General features: G+C 44.7%; 1 protein-coding gene across 1 annotated transcript in view; it reads left to right on the top strand.

Moving 5' to 3' along the window:
- Positions 1-1277: 1277 nt before the first annotated feature.
- LOC118398394 (sphingosine-1-phosphate transporter MFSD2B-like) overlaps positions 1278-17954 on the top strand; it is a 56453-nt gene continuing 39776 nt past the window's right edge. Inside the window, exon 1 of the mRNA XM_052470700.1 lies at positions 1278-1349. The gene's annotated coding sequence lies outside the window, so the exon portion shown is untranslated. The remainder of the gene's footprint in view (positions 1350-17954) is intronic.

Genomic DNA, 17954 nt, shown 5'->3' with positions numbered 1-17954 from the left:
CATTGGTGTGGCTGGCTTCCGGGTTAAGCAGGCATTGTGTCAAGAAGCAGTGTGACTTGGTTGGGTCGTGTTTTGGAGGACTTTCGCATCTCCCAAGTCCGTATGGGAGTTGCAGCGATGAGACAAGACTGTAACTACCAATTGGATACACCAAAATTGGGGAGTAAAAGGAGTAAAAGTTTTTTTTAATGAAGAAAAAGAGAAAAATGTTTGGTAGGGGACATACTTCTCTATTTTACTGATCATTACTATTTACTAATAGTTTCTGAATGAACGGAATTCTTTGTAAATGCAAATGTTATGCGTATGTTTGTGTGCCTGCATGAGTCCCTGTATGTGTCTGTATGTGGGAGCTCATCTCTGTCTCTATCTCGATGTGTTGTGTTCTCCTCAGGGTCAGTGACATTCACAACTATGTCCAGCACTGTCAGAGGATAGGTTCATCTTTCATCCTGACCGCGTCACATCCTTTGAGAGCTCCTGGAGGAGGGGCTAAGTCTGGAGGAGGCAGACCTAACCAATTCTGTCATCGTCCAGAGACCCCTCAACACAGATCACCTTCAGACACTCATGGCCATTAGGAACACTCAAAGAGACCTTGAAATCCCACACATTGGTCACTATTGACCAATCGCAACACTCACATGGACGAAACATCACTCTTAGTTCACTCCTGAAGTGAAGACAATACTAACATACTATTCAGTAGTTCCTTTAGGGTCTGGCCAGGATGGAGACATTGCTCCCAGTCCCCAGTCTCAGTCCCACAGGCCCCATTACATTCACCCAAGCCTCCTCTACTCACCCCAGCCCTCTTTAACTTCTTAACGTCTCACATCACTCATTGAGCTTCAAAAGGGCTCAAACTTCCTCCACTACATACAGTTGAAGTCGGAAGTTTACATACACTTAGGTTGGAGTCTTTAAAACTTGTTTTTCAACCACTCCACAAATGTCTTGTTAACAAACTATAGTTTTGGCAAGTCGGTTAGGACAAGTCATTTTTCCAACAATTGTTTACAGACAGATTATTTCACTTATAATTCACTGTATCACAATTCCAGTGGGTCAGAAGTTTACATACATCAAGTTGACTGTGCCTTTATACAGCTTGGAAAATTCCAGAAAATTATGTCATGGCTTTAGAAGCTTCTGATAGGCTAATTGACATCATTTGAGTCAATTGGAGGTGTACCTGTGGATGTATTTCAAGGCCTACTTTCAGACTCAGTGACTCTTTGCTTGACATCATGGGAAAAACAAAAGAAATCAGCCAAGACCTCAGAAACATAATTGTAGACCTCCACAAGTCTGGTTCATTCTTGGGAGCAAATTCCCAACGTCTGAAGGTACCACGTTCATCTGTATAAACAATAGTATGCAAGTATAAGCACCATGGGATCACGCAGCCATCATACCGCTCAGGAAGGAGACACGTTCTGTCTCCTAGAGATGAACGTACTTTGGTGTGAAAAGTGCAAATCAATCCCAGAACAACAGCCAAGAACCTTGTGAATATGCTGGAGGTATCTATATCCACAGTAAAATGCTTGTCTATTTTAAAGCAAAGTAAGGGAGTGCAACTCTCAGACTTGACCATAACTGATTAATGACATATCCATGGTGCCGTGTTTTAGTATTGTGCTTGACGTAAGCACTGATTTAAGTGACATTGCCCAATTATGTGTTTGGGTCCGCTTCCCTCGTTCAGAGAGGAACTTTTATGTTTACTGCCCTTCAGGGACAAACACGAGGAGAGAATATTCTGAAAGCCCTTGTTACATTTTTTGCTGATAACAATATTGACTGGTCAAATCTGGCATCTGTGTGCACTGACGGTGCCCCAAACATGCGAGGGAAGGAGAAGGGAATCAACAATGAACATTGTGAAACAAAAACAGAGAAACAAACTGACCAATACACAACTGAATTGCCTCACAAGGAAAAAATTGTCTGGTTCATCCTTGGGAGCAATTTCCAAACGCCTGAATGTACCACGTCAAGCTGTACAAACAGTAGTACGCAAGTATAAACACCATGGGACCACGCAGCCGTCATACCGCCGAGGAAGGAGATTCGTCCTGTTTCCAAGAGATGAACGTACTTTGGTGCAAAAAGTGCAAATCAATCCCAGAACAACAGCAAAGGACCTTGTGAAGATGCTGGAGGAAACAGGTACAAAACTATCTACATCCACAGTAAAACAAGTCCTATATCGACATAACTTGAAAGGCCACTCAGCAAGGAAGAAGCCACTGCTCCAAAACCGCCATAAAAAAGACAGACTACGGTTTGCAACTGCACATGGGGACAAAGATCATACTTTTTGGAGAAATGTCCTCTGGTCTGATGAAACAAAAATAGAACTGTTTGGTCATAATGACCATCGTTATTTACATTTACATTTACATTTAAGTCATTTAGCAGACGCTCTTATCCAGAGCGACTTACAAATTGGTGCATACACCTTATGACATCCAGTGGAACAGCCACTTTACAATAGTGCATCTAAATATTTTTAGGGGGGTGAGAAGGATTACTTACCCTATCCTAGGTATTCCTTGAAGAGGTGGGGTTTCAGGTGTCTCCGGAAGGTGGTGATTGTTATGTTTGGAGGAAAAGGGGGGGCTTGCATGCCGAAGAACACCATCCCAACAGTGAAGCACAGGGGTGGCAGCATCATGTTGTGGGGGTGATTTGCTGCAGGAGGGACTGGTGCACTTCATAAAATAGATGGCTTCATGAGGCAGGAAAATTATGTGGATATATTGAGGCAACAACTCAAGACATTAGTCAAGAAGTTAAAGCTTGGTCGCAAATGGGTCTTCCAAATGGACGATGACCCCAAGCATACTTCCAAAGTTGTGGCAAAATGGCTTAAGGACAACAAAGTCAAGGTATTGGAGTGGCCATTACAAAGCCCTGACCTCCATCCTATAGATAATTTGTGGATTAAATGTCAGGAATTGTGAAAAACTGAGTTTAAATGTATTTGGCTAAGGTGTATATAACATTCTGAGTTCAACTGTTGCTCTAGCAACGCTTTGTTTGTTATTTTCCATATTATGTCTATCTCAGTAAACTACCCGGGCATAGGCACAACCACTTGGCAGCCAGGCCCACCCACTGTGGAGCCAGGCCCAGCCAATCAGAATTAGTTTTTCCCCACAAAAGGGCTTTATTACAGACAGCACCACATTTCAGGGATTTTTTAATCCACCTCATGAGTGTAACGGATGTGAAACGGCTAGCTTAGTTAGCGGTGGTACGCGCTAAATAGCGTTTCAATCGGTGACGTCACTTGCTCTGAGACCTTGAAGTAGCAGTTCCCCTTGCTCTGCAAGGGCCGCGGCTTTTGTGGAGCGATGGGTAACGATGCTTCGTGGGTGACTGTTGTTGATGTGTGCAGAGGGTCCCTGGTTCGCGCCCGGGTATGGGCGAGGGGACGGTCTAAAGTTATACTGTTACATTGATGCTGTTGACCCGGATCACTGGTTGCTGCGGAAAAGGATGAGGTCAAAAGGGGGGTGAGTGTAACGGATGTGAAACGGCTAGCTTAGTTAGCGGTGCGCGCTAAATAGCATTTCAATTGGTGATGTCACTTGCTCTGAGACCTTGAAGTAGTGGTTCCCCTTGCTCTGCAAGGGCCGCGGCTTTTGTGGAGCGATGGGTAACGGTGCTTCGTGGGTGACTGTTGTTGATGTGTGCAGAGGGCCCTGGTTCGCACCTGGGTATGGGCGAGGGGACGGTCTAAAGTTATACTGTTACATGAATATGGGACCAACACTTGTGTTTATTATTTTGTTCAGTGTATATCTCTGTAGTGGTTAGAGAAGATCTCATGTCTAGTGTTATTGAAGTGTTGTGGTTGTAGGTTCACCTGCCTCATCTAAAGCCTGTTATTTTGGGGTGTTGCTATAGGCCAGAAGGGCTAACATTCAGTATCTATGTCACGTTCTGACCTTTATTTCCTGTGTTTTTGTATTTAGTTAGTATGGTCAGGGCGTGAGTTGGGTGGGCAGTCTATGTTTGTTTTTCTATGATTTGGGTATTTCTATGTTTTGGCCTAGTATGGTTCTCAATCAGAGGCAGGTGTCATTAGTTGTCTCTGATTGAGAATCATACTTAGGTAGCCTGGGTTTCACTGTGTGTTTGTGGGTGATTGTTCCTGTCTCTGTCTCTGCACCAGATAGGACTGTTTTGAGTTTTCACATTTCTTGTTTTTTGTAGTCAGTTGTTCATGTGTACCTTAACGTATTAAAAAGAACCATGGACAATTACCACGCCGCGTATTGGTCCTCTGATCCGTTTCGCCTCTCCTCTTTGGAAGAAGAGGAGGAAATTCATGACAGAATCACCCACCCACCAAGGACCAAGCGGCGTGGTAAAAAACAGCAGCGACGACAGCAGCAGCAGCAGCAGCATCAACAACAACAGAGGCCAGCATCACAGGACTCCTGGACATGGGAGGAGATACTGAACGGAGAGGGACCCTGGGCACAGGCTGGGGAATATCGCCGCCCCAAAGCAGAGCTGGAGGCAGCGAAAGCTGAGCGGCGGCGATATGAGGAGGCAGCACGGCAGCGCGACAGGTACGAGGGGCAGCCCCAAAAATTTTTTTGGGGGGGGCACACGAGGTGTGGTACTAAGCCAGGTAGCAGACCTGAGCTCACGCCTCGTGCTTATGATAAGCAGCGCATTACTGGTCAGGCACCGTGTTATGCAGTTAAGCGCACGGTGTCGCCAGTGCGTGCCCATAGCCCAGTGCGCGATAGGGCAGCCCCCCGAAAGTGCCATGCGAGTGTGGGCATTGAGCCAGGGCGTATGGTGCCTGCTCAGCGGGTCTGGTCGCCGGTACGCAGTTTTGGTCCAGGTTATCCTGCGCCGGCTCTGCGTGCTGTGTCTCCGGGGCGCTGGGAGGGTGCAGTGCGTCCTCTGCCTGCGCTCCGCTCGTGCCGGGCAAATGTGGGAGTGGAGCCTAAGGGAGAGGTGCGTGTATTAAGCACTAGATCTCCCGTGCTTACCCACAGCCCGGTTCAACCTGTGCCTGCACTCTGGAGGGTCCGGGCTAGAGTAGTTGTCCAGCCTGGGGAAGTGGTGCCAAGGTTGCGCACCAGAGCTCCAGTGCTCCCCCACAGCCCGGTCCTTCAGGCTCCTCCTAACACCAAGCCTCCTGAAGGTCTCCCCAGCCTGGTGGTTCCTGTGGCAGCCCCACGCACCAGGCTGTCTCTCTGTCTCCTCCCTGCAGGTGGTCCCGCCTGTCCGGCGCCGCTGCCGGAGCCTCCCGCCTGTCCGGCGCCGCTGCCGGAGCCTCCCGCCTGTCCGGCGCCGCTGCCGGAGCGTCCCGCCTGTCTGGCGCCGCTGCCGGAGCCTCCCGCCTGTCCGGCGCCGCTGCCGGAGCGTCCCGCCTGTCCGGCGCCGCTGCCGGAGCCTCCCGCCTGTCCGCTGCCGGAGCCTCCCGCCTGTCCGGCGCCGCTGCCTGAGCGTCCCGCCTGTCCGGCGCCGCTGCCGGAGTCTGAGGCACCAGTCCCCCTCTGCCCAGAGGCGCCAGTCCCCCTCTGCCCAGAGGCGCCAGTCCCCCTCTGCCCAGAGGCGCCAGTCCCCCTCTGCCCAGAGGCGCCAGTCCCCCTCTGCCCAGAGGCGCCAGTCCCCCTCTGCCCAGAGGCGCCAGTCCCCCTCTGCCCAGAGCTGCCCCTCTGTCCAGTGGGGTCATTGATAAGGGTGGCCATGGTGAGAAAGCCACGGAGGCGGACAATAAGGCGGACTAAGACAATTGTGAAGTGGGGTCCGCGTCCCGCCCAGAACCGCCACCGCGGACAGATGCCCACCCAGACCCTCCCCTATAGGTCAAGGTTTTGCGGCCGGAGTCCGCACCTTTGGGGGTACTGTCACGTTCTGACCTTTATTTCCTGTGTTTTTGTATTTAGTTAGTATGGTCAGAGCGTGAGTTGGGTGGGCAGTCTGTTTGTTTTTCTATGATTTGGGTATTTCTATGTTTCGGCCTAGTATGGTTCTCAATCAGAGGCAGGTGTCATTAGTTGTCTCTGATTGAGAATCATACTTAGGTAGCCTGGGTTTCACTGTGTGTTTGTGGGTGATCGTTCCTGTCTCTGTCTTTGCACCAGATAGGACTGTTTTGAGTTTTCACATTTCTTGTTTTTTGTAGTCAGTTGTTCATGTGTACCTTAACGTATTAAAAAGAACCATGGACAATTACCACGCCGCGTATTGGTCCTCTGATCCGTTTCGCCTCTCCTCTTCGGAAGAAGAAGAAGAAAAGAAGGAGGAAATTCATTACAATCTAGATCATGTGGTGAAATGCTTGATATTGTGTGACGTTAACAGGGAGGTCTATTTTTTTCGGTGATCTGAACTTTGACTGTTAGAAACTAGCTGTCCTCTCAAGAGGAAGCTTTAAACGGTAACTAATGCCTGTAATATGACACAGTTTATCACTCAACCAACCATAGTGCACAACAACAGTGTTGGATCTGTGCCATTAACTTGTATTGATCATATCTTCACTAATGCTGCAGAGCTTTGCTTCAAAGCAATATCAGTTCCCATTGGCTGTCGTGACCATAACATTGTGGCAATAACAAGGAAAGCCAAAGTACCAAAGGTTGGGCCAAAAGAATTCTCAGGACTCTTGTTGAAGATGTAAAACATGAATGTTGGTCTCATGTGTATGATGAAGTGAATTCAGATGCAGCACTGGAAGTATTTGTAAAATGATTCATGCCAATTGTTGACAAGCATGCACATCAGCTGGGGTGGTGTAAAGCTCGCCGATATTGGACTCTGGAGCAGTGGAAACGCGTTCTCTGGAGTGATGAATCACGCTACACCATCTGGCAGTCTGGACAAATATGGGTTTGGCGGATACCAGGAGAACGCTACCTGCCCCAATGCATAGTGCCAACTGTAAAGTTTGGTAGAGGAGGAATAATGGTCTGGGGCTATTTTTCATGGTTTGAACTAGGCCCCTGGGTTCCATTGAAGGGAAATCTTAACGCTACTGCATACAATGACATTCCAGATGATTCTTTGCTTCCAACTTTGTGGCAAAAGTTTTTGGGGGGGCTTTCCTGTTTCAGAATGATAATGCCCCTGTGCACAGAGCGAGGTCCATAAAGTAATGCTTTGTCAAGATCTGTACGTGGGGCGGCAGGTAGCCTAGTGGTTAGAGCTTTGGGCCAGTAACCGAAAGGTTGCTAGATTGAATCACCGAGCTGACAAGGTAAAAAATGTGTCGTTCTGCCCCTGATCAAGGCAGTTAACCCACTGTTCATTGTAAATAAGAATTTGTTCTTAACTGACTTGCCTAGTTAAATAAAGGTTAAATAAAACACTGTGTGGAAGAACTTGACTGGCCTGCACAGATCCCTGGCCTTAACACCTTTGGAATGAATAGGAATGCCGACTGCGAGCCAGGCCTAATCACCCAACATCAGTGCCCGACCTCACTAATGCTCTTGTGTCTGAATGGATCAAGACCCTGCAGCAATATTCCAACATTTAGTGGATAGCCTTCCCAGAAGAGTGGAGGCAGTTACAGCAGTAAAGGGTGAACCAGCTCCATATTAATACCCATGATGTTGGAATGAGATGTTCGTCAAGCAGGTGTCCACATACTTTTGGTCACGTAATGTATGTACTTTGCGGTGTCCCTCAGGGCAGTTGCCTTGGGTTGTTACTGTTGTACTTTTTTTTTTTTTACAAATTATTTGCCAGAAAGCTAGAATGACTATGTATGCGGATAATTCCACACTGTATGTCAGCACCTAAAATTCTAAATAAGGAATTACAGTAAGTATCAGAATGTGTGATTAATAATAAATTGGTCTTAAATTCATCTAAAACTAATAGCATTGTATTTGGTTCAAAACATTATCTAAGACCTAAACCTTGTTGTGTATAAAGGGTGTGACCGTTGAGCAAGTTGAGGAAGCTAAACTCCTAGGTATAACATTAGATGGTCAATTATCATTGTCAAGTCATATTGACAAGTCATATTTTTGTGAAGATGGGGAGGGGTATGTCTGTTATAAAAATATGTTACATGTTTTTTACACAAAACATCTACTATACTAGTTGTTCAGGTTCCGGTCTTGTCACATCTTGATTACTGTCCATTAATATGGTCAAGTGCCGCATAGAAAGACCTAGCTAAACTTAAGCTGGATTAAAACAGAGCAGCACGCCTTGCCCTTAACTACACATACAGAACTAACATCAGAAACATGCATGCCAGTCTTTCCTGGTTGAATGTTGACAAGAGATTAATGGATTCTCTGAGTTTTTATGAGAAGTATTACTCTCATAAATTCCAGATTGTCTGCATAATCAAATACCATTCAGCTGGAAAATAGTTGTATAATGGTAAATAATTTAAACAATGGTTACTTCTCAGAAAGTATTGAGCTTTTAAGAGGAGTAAAACAAGGCTGTCCGTTGTCTCCATATCTATTTATTATGGCCATTAAAATGCGAGCTATTAAAATGAGATCCAACAAGAACATCAAGGGGTTAGAATTCCAGGGGATAAAAACAAAAGTGTTAATGTACAGTCATGGCCTTCTTGACACCAGGCCATCCTCCAAAAGTCTTCACCTCACTGTGCGTGCAGATGCACTCACACCTGCCTGCTGCCATTCCTGAGCAAGCTCTGTACTGGTGTTTCCCCAATCCCGCAGCTGAATCAACTTTAGGAGACGGTCCTGGCGCTTGCTGGACTTTCTTGGGCGCCCTGAAGCCTTCTTCACAACAATTGAACCGCTCTCCTTGAAGTTCTTGATGATCCGATAAATGGTTGATTTAGGTGCAATCTTACTGGCAGCAATATCCTTGCCTGTGAAGCCCTCTTTGTGCAAAGCAATGATGACGGCACATGTTTCCTTGCAAATAACCATGATTGACAGAGGAAGAACAATGATTCCAAGCACCCCCCTCTTTTTGAAGCTTCCAGTCTGTTATTCGAACTCAATCAGCATGACAGAGTGATCAACAGCCTTGTCCTCGTCAACACTCACACCTGTGTTAACGAGAGAATCACTGACATGATGTCAGCTGGTCCTTTTGTGGCAGGGCTGAAATGCAGTGGAAATGTTTTTTGGGTTTCAGTTCATTTGCATGGCAAAGAGGGACTTTGCAATTAATTGCAATTCATCTGATCACTCTTCATAACATTCTGGAGTATATGCAAATTGCCATCATTCAAACTGAGGCAGCAGACTTTGAAAATTAATATTTGTGTCATTCTCAACACTTTTGGCCACGACTGTATGCCAATGACTCAAGTCATGGTCTGACAGTCTCATTGAACATCTTGATCCCTTCTAGCTTCTCTGACTAAAACCTAATTATGACAAGTGTACCATATTACGTATTGGATTGTTAGAAGACACAAAAGACTACCTTGTGGTTTACCAATAAAATGGGCGGATGGTGAAGTAGACATACTGTACATGGTATTCATATCTCAAAAAATATAAATTAACTTACCACATTCAATTTCAATAGAATGTTTGCAGAAATAGACAGGATTCTGCAACCACAGAGAGGTAAATACAGTGCATTCAGAAAGTATTCAGACCCCTTGACTATTGCCTGCATCTAGCTAATGTAGGGTGTAATCATTAGTCCAACAGTTGCAAACGAGAGTTTCTACCGAACAAATTCTGGTATGTTTATACCCGTTTCGTTCCGTTTGCATCTGTTTAAAAGTTTTCAACAAAATCGACGGAATGAATGTGATCCAACACAAACAGTTCACTTTCATATCCACACACAAACAGCTTGTTATATTCCTTCTCGCATCTACGAGCTCTCCTCCTCTCATCTTTTCCCTTTGCTTGTGGACTTCAATGCACAACACATCAGCTGTCTGTGACCAGGCATATTTGTAATAATCAGCATATTTGTAATGTCATATTTAACATACAGTGTATTCGGAAAGTATTCAGACCCCTTGACTTTTTCCACATTTTGTTAAGTTACAGCCTTATTCTAAAATTGAGATTTGTATATTTTTTTGCAAATGTATAAAATAAAATAAAATGAAATATCACATTTACATAAATATTCAGGCCCTTTACTCAGTACTTTGTTGAAGCACCTTTGGCAGCGATTACAGCCTTGAGTCTTCTTGGGTATGATGCTGCAAGCTTAGCACACCAGTATTTGGGGATTTTCTTCCATTTTTCTCTGAAGATCCTCTCAAACTCTGTCAGGTTGGATGCGGAGCATCGCTGCACAGCTATTTTCAGGTCTCTCCAAAGATGTTAGATTGGGTTCGGGCTCTGGGCTCTGCCTGGGCCACTCAAGGACATTCAGAGACTTGTCCCGAAGCCACTCCTGTGTTTTCTTGGCTGTGGGCTTGGGTTCGTTGTCCTGTTGGAAGGTGAACCTTCGCCCTCAGTCTGAGATTGTGACCGCTCTGGAGCAGGTTTTCATCAAGGATCTTTCTGAACCTTGCTCCGTTTTATCGTTCCCTCGATCCTGACTAGTCTCCCAGTACCTGCCTCTGAAAAACATCCCCATAGCATGATGCTGCCACCCCCATGCCGTAGGGATGGTACCAGGTTTCCTCCAGACATGACGCTTTGCATTCAGGCCAAAGAATTCCATCTTTATCTCTACCATATGGTTGTACTTCTGGAAGGTTCTCCCATCTCCACAGAGGAACTCTAGAGCTCTGTCAGAGGGATCATCACCTCCCTGACCAAGGCCCTTCTCCCCTGATTGCTCAGTTTGGCCGGGCAGCCAGCTTTAGGAAGAGTATGGGTGGTTCCGAACTTATACCATTTAAGAATGATGGAGGTCACTGTGTTCTTGGGGACCTTCAATGCAGTAGACGTTTTTTTGGTACCCTTCCCCAGATCTGTGCCTCCACACAATCCTGTCTAGGAAGATTCCTTCTACCTCATGGTTTGGTTTTTACTCTGACCTGCACTGTCAACTGTGGGACCTTTATATAGACAGGTGTGTGCCTTTCCAAATCATGTCCAATAAATTGAATTTACCACAGGTGGACTCCAATCAAGTTGTAGAAACATTTCAAGGATGATCAATGACCAATCAGCTAGCTAGCTGCTATCCGTGTGACTATTGGCTTACGTCGATCCCGGAGCAAACATAAATTATTCCGGAGCAAGCCAGCTGAAGAGTTTCATCAGTCACTCATGGGCTACAATCACCTATCCGGACCAGTTTTACTGCCAATGCGGAGCCCAACCAGGCCTTCACGACTGGACTACCGACGTTATCTGCCCGAGGGAGTTATCCAACTGGCCCCTACGTTGCGATGTTACCTGAACTGAACTGATCTGCGGCCCGCTAATCGTTAGCTGTCTTATTGGCTGCTATCTGAATAGATCTATTCTCAATTTTTCTTGGGTCACTATAACTATATCTATTTTTCCAATTGGATTGATCCCCTCTACCACACGGAACCCCACTAATCTACCGACGGAAACGCACAAGGTGGCTAAAAACAGACCTCCATCCAATGCTATCTTGCTACCGATGGCCCGGCTAGCTGTTTGAATCGCCATGACCCCAACAAACCTCACTACTCACGGGACCCTTATAAGCACTTGATTAAGCATGCCTGTACTTAATGTGATGACATCACCTGGTTTCAATGATGTTTCTAGAGACAATATCTCTCTCATCATCACTCAATACCTAGGTTTACCTCCACTGTATTCACATCCTACCATACCTTTGTCTGTACATTATACCTTGAAGCTATTTTATCGCCCCCAGAAACCTCCTTTTACTCTCTGTTCCAGATGTTCTAGACAACAAATTCTCATAGCTTTTAGCCGTACCCTTATCCTAATCCTCCTCTGTTCCTCTGGTGATGTAGAGGTGAATCCAGGCCCTGCAGTGCCTAGCCCCACTCCTATTCCCCAGGCGCTCCCTTTTGATGACTTCTGTAACCGTAATAGCCTTGGTTTCATGCATGTTAGCATTAGAAGCCTCCTCCCTAAGTTTGTTTTATTCACTCTTTTAGCTCTGCCAACCCAGATGTTCTAGCCGTGTCTGAATCCTGGCTTAGGAAGACCACCAAAAATTCTGAAATGTTCATCCCTCACTACAACATTTTCAGACAAGATAGAACGGCCAAAGGGGGCGGTGTTGCAATCTACTGCAAAGATAGCCTGCAGAGTTCTGTCCTACTATCCAGGTATGTACCCAAACAATTTTAACTTCTACATTTAAAAATCCACCTATCTAAAAACAAGTCTCTCACCGTTGCCGTCTGCTATAGACCACCCTCTGCACCCAGCTGTGCTCTGGACGCCATATGTGAACTGATTTCCCCCTATCTATTTTCAGAGCTCGTGCTGCTAGGCAAACTAAACTGAAACATGCTTAACACCCCAGCCATCCTACAATCTATGCTTGATGCCCTCAATCTCACACAAATTATCAATGAACCTACCAGGTACCACCCCAAAGGCAAAAACAGGGGCACCCTCATAGATATCATCCTAACCAACTTGCCCTCTAAATACACCTTTGCTGTTTTCAACCAAGATCTCAGCGATCACTGCCTCATTGCCTGCATCCGTAATGGGTCAGCGGTCAAACAACCACCACTTATCACTGTCAAACGCTCCCTGAAACACTTCAGCGAGCAGGCCTTTCTAAACAACCTGGCCAGGGTATCCTGGAAGGATATTTATCTCATCCCGTCAGTAGAGGATGCCTAGTTATTTTTTTTAAATGCCTTCCTCAACCATCTTAAATAAACATGCCCCATTCAAGAAATGTAGAACCAGGAACAGATATAGCCCTTGGTTCTCTCCAGACCTGACTGCCCTTAACAAAAACAAAAACATCCTATTGCGTTCTGCATTCGGCATCAAACAGCCCCCGTGATATGCAGCTGTTCAGGGAAGCTAGAAACCAAAATACATAGGCAGTTAGAAAAGCCAAGGCTAGCTTTTTCAAGCAAAAATTAGCTTCCTTCAACACAAACTCAAAAAGGTCCTGGGACACTGTAAAGTCCATGGAGAATAAAAACACCTCCTCCCAGCTGCCCACTGCACTGAAGATAGGAAACACTGTCACCACCGATAAATCCACTATAATTGAGAATTTCAATAAGCATTTTTCTACGGCATGCTAATGCTTTCCACCTGACTACCCCTACCCCGGTCAACAGCACTGCACCCCCTACAACAACTCACCCAAGCCTTCCCCATTTCTCCTTCTCCCAAATCCAGTCAGCTGATGTTCTGAAAGAGCATGTTCTGAAAAATCAGCCGGGCTAGACAATCCCTTTCTTTCTAAAATGATCTGCCTAAATTGTTGCCACCCCTATTGCTAGCCTGTTCAACCTCTCTTTCATGTCGTCTGAGATTCCCAAAGATTGGAAAGCAGCTGCGGTCATCCCCCTCTTCAAAGGAGGGGACACTTTTGACCCAAACTGCTACCAATCTATATCTATCCTACCCTGCCTTTCTAATCCCACCATACCTTCTCCGCTATGCAATCTGGTTTCAGAACTGGTCATGGGTGCACCTCAGCCACGCTCAAGGTCCTAAATGATATCTTAACCGCCATCGATAAGAAACAATACTGTGCAGCCGTATTCATTGACCTGGCCAAGGATAGACTCTGTCTATCACCACATCCTCATCGGCAGACTCGACAGCCTTGGTTTCTCAAATGATAGCCTCGTCTGGTTCACCAACTACTTCTCTGATAGAGTTCAGTGTGTCAAATCGGAGAGTCTGCTGTCCCGACCTCTGGCAGTCACTATGGGGGTACCACAGGGTTCAATTCTTGGACCGACTATCTTCTCTGTACATCAATGATGTCGCTCTTGCTGCTAGTGAGTCTCTGATCCACCTTTACGCAGACGACACCATTCTGTATACTTCTGGCCACTGTGTTAACAACCCTCCAGGCGAGCTTCAATGACATACAACTCTCCTTCCGTGGCCTCCAATTGCTCTTAAATATAAGTAAAACTAAATGCATGCTCTTCAACCGATTGCTGCGTGCACCTGCCCGCCTGTACAACATCACTACTCTGGACGGCTCTGACTTGTGGACAATTATAAATACCTAGGTGTCTGGTTAGACTGTAAACTCTCTTTCCAGACTCACATCAAACATATCCAATCAAAGTTAAATCTAGAATAGGCTTCCTATTTCGCAACAAAGCATCCTTCACTCATGCTGCCAAACATACCCTTGTAAAACTGACCATCTTACCAATCCTCGACTTCGGCGATGTCATTTACAAAATAGCCTCCAATACCCTACTCAATAAATTGGATGCAGTCTATCACAGTGCCATCCGTTTTGTCATCAAAGCCCCATATACTACCCACCACTGCGACCTGTATGCTCTCGTTGGCTGGCCCTCACTTCATACTCGTCGCCAAACCCACTGGCTCCAGGTCATCTACAAGACCCTGCTAGGTAAAGTCCCCCCTTATTTCAGCTCGCTGGTCACCATAGCAGCACCCACCTGTAGCACGAGCTCCAGCAAGTATATCTCTCTGGTCACACCCAAAACCAATTCTTCCTTTGGCCGCCTCTCCTTCCAGTTCTCTGCTGCCAATGACTGGAACGAATTACAAAACTCTCTGAAACTGGAAACACTTATCTCCCTCACTATCTTTAAGCACCAGCTGTCAGAGCAGCTCACAGATTACTGCACCTGTATATAGCACATCTAGAATTTAGCCCAAACAACTACCTCTTTTCCTACTGTATTTATTCATGTAGCTCCTTTGCACCCCATTATTTCTATCTCTATTTTGCACATTCTTCCACTGCAAATCAACCATTCCAGTGTTTTACTTGCTATATTGTATTTACTTCGCCACCATGGCCTTTTTTTGCCTTTACCTCCCTTATCTCACCTCACTTGCTCACATTGTATATCGACTTATTTTTTCTACTGTATTATTGACTGTATGTTTGTTTTACTCCATGTGTAACTCTGTTGTTGTATGTGTCGAACTGCTTTGCTTTATCTTGGCTAGGTCGCAATTGTAAATGAGAACTTGTTGTCAACTTGCCTACCTGGTTAAATACAGGTGGAAAAAAAAATGGAAACAGGATGCACATGAGCTCAAATTTGAGTCTCATAGCAAAGGGCCTGAATACTTATCTAAATAAAGTATTTCTGTTTTTTAATCTTTATAAATTAGCTAAAAATTCTAAACACTTGTTTTTGCTTTGTCATTATGGGGTATTGTGTGTAGTGTCACGGCCCCTCTGCAGTGCAGGGGCGGTTCCTCCTGCAGGCAGAGGAGGGTCGTTAGTGATTGGAACCACCTGGGCTCAGGTTATTTAAACTGCTTCACTAATCACTCTTGTCTCGCTCTGCTCCTCCAGGTATGATCCTGTTTTGCATAGTTTTCACTCAGTCATTCACACACACAGATTCACGGATCCCTGCACGTTACATACACCTTACATTATGATAGTTTCACACCTCATTCCCTTTTCTTTGTTTAAAGTTAATAGTTTGGTTTATACTAAAGAACCTTTTTGATTGGCCTATACCTGTTGTTCGTGTCCCCTCATTTTTGCCACAGGCTATGAGCCGGCCTGTGACAGTAGATTGATTGAAGGAAAAAATGTAATTTAATACATTTTAGAATAAGGCTGTAACATAAGAAAATGTGGAAAAAGTCAAGGGGTCTGAATATTTTCAGAAAGCTCTGGAACTAAAAGAACTAACACATTAGTAAACCTGCTACAATTATAAGTAAGCAGTTTAGCACTGGGCCCTGGTGGCAATACATTTGTAAAAATGAAAAGCTTTATCTTGACTTGGAAGATTTCCTGTGTTGGATAGTCATAGGCATAGTCAGCTGGTTAACATAGCATCCCTCTGTTTGAGTAGGCTAAACTAGCTAGCTGCATTTGCTAGCTTAGTAAGTGAAAGTTAAAATATATATATATATATATAGCCACCTCTCTCTCTGTCTCTTGCTTCTCCTTAATTTAAGAAACAAATTTGTTCAAAACTGTTCAACTACTGTCTTTCTCTCTCTTTGAATCAACTACTCACCACATTGTTATGAACTGCAGTGCTCGCTAGCTGGAGCTTATGCTTTCAGTACTATATTCATTCTCTGATTCTTTGATTGTGTGGATTACATGTCAGTTGATGTTGCAAGAGCTCTTATAGGTTGGAGGATGTTCTCTGGTAGTTATCATAATTACTGTGTAAGTCTATGGATGGGGGTGAGAACCATTAGCCTCCTGGGTTTTGAATTAAAGTTAATGTACCCAGTGGAGGATGGAAGCTAACTGTCCTCCAGCTACTCCATGGTGCTACCCTACAGAGTGCTGTTGAGGCTATTGTAGACCTCCATTGCAAAACAGTATGTTTTAATCAATTATTTGGTGACATTAATATATTTTGTATCGTTTTATCTAAAAAGGATAACTTTTTAAATGTTTCACTATTTTTATTTTTTGAAATTCACTGAGGAGTACGGTCCTCAGTGAGGAGACATCAGTGGGTTTTGTTCAACACTGCCCAGGAGGTATGTAAACAGTAGCTATAAAAAGTGATCGCTGGTTTCCTTCAAGTCATGGCATATAATATCAACATTTGGCAACTTTAATATTCAGATGGAAAAGCCCACAGACCCGCTCCAAAAGGCTTTCGGAGCCATCAATGGGTTTTGTTCAACATGTCTCCGGACCTACTCATTGCCACAGTCATACCCTTAATCTAGTTTTTGCCCGTGGAATAAATATTGTGGATCTAAGTGTTTTTCATAATCCTGGACTATCGGACCACCATCCACCATTTTATTACATTTCAATCGCCACAAATAATCTGCTCAGACCCCAACCAAGGATCATTAAAAGCTGTGCTATAAATTTACGAACAACCCAAAGATTCCTAGATGCTCTTCCAGACTCCCTCCACCTACCAATGGACGTTGGAGTACAAAAATCGGTTAACCACCTAACTGAGGATCTTAATTTAACCTTGTGTAATACCCTAGATACAGTACCCCAAAAAAAACATTTCCCACTAGAAAGTTGCTCCCTGGTATACAGAAAATACCAAAGCCTTGAAGCAAGCTTCCTGAAAATTTGAACGGAAATGGCGCTCCACCAAAATGGAAGTCTTCTGAATAGCTTGGAAAGACAGTACCGTGCAATATTGAAGAGCTCTCACCACCTCTCAATCATCCTATTTTTCCAACCTAATTGAGGAGAATAAGAACAATACAACATACATTTTTTATTCTGTCGCAAAGCTAACTAAAAAGCAGCATTCAACGAGAGAGGATAGAGTTTTACTTTAGCAGTGATAAATTCCTGAACTTCTTCCATGAAAAGATCATGATCATTAGAAAGCAATTACGAACTCAGTTGTTCTGACTTCAGTTGTCCTGAAGCTCAGTTGTCCTGAGTCTGCTCAGAACTGCCAGGACCTAGGATCAATGGAGATACAGGATTTAAAAAACTTGAGTATCTCTTGATACATTCATGAAAATAGTCATGGCTTCTAAACCGTCAAGCTGTATACTGGACCCTATTCCAACTAAACTACTGGAAGAGCTACTTCCTGTACCTGGCCCTCCTATGTTGAACATAATAAATGGCTCTCTATCCACCGGATGTGTACCAAACTCACTAAAAGTGGCAGTAATAAAGCCTCTCTTGAAAAAGCAAAACCTTGAAAATGTCAAACTATCGACCCATATGGAATCTCCCATTCCTCACAACATTTTTTGAAAAAGCAGTTAAAGCAGCAACTCACTTCCTTCCTGAAGACAAATAGCACTGAGACTGTGAAGGTGGTACATGACCTTTTAATGGCCTCAGTTCGTCTCTGTGGATGGTTTGTACTTTGACAAATCAATTATACGCTTCGGCGTTCCTCAAGTTTCCGTTTTAGGACCACTATTGTTTCCACTATATATTCTACCTCTTGGTGATGTCATTCG

This window comes from Oncorhynchus keta, chromosome 19 (genome assembly GCF_023373465.1).
Source record: "Oncorhynchus keta strain PuntledgeMale-10-30-2019 chromosome 19, Oket_V2, whole genome shotgun sequence".
In the NCBI taxonomy this organism is placed as follows: domain Eukaryota; kingdom Metazoa; phylum Chordata; class Actinopteri; order Salmoniformes; family Salmonidae; genus Oncorhynchus; species Oncorhynchus keta.
The sequence above is the reverse complement of the archived record's forward strand: the minus strand, read 5'-3'. Positions and strand labels throughout refer to the sequence as shown.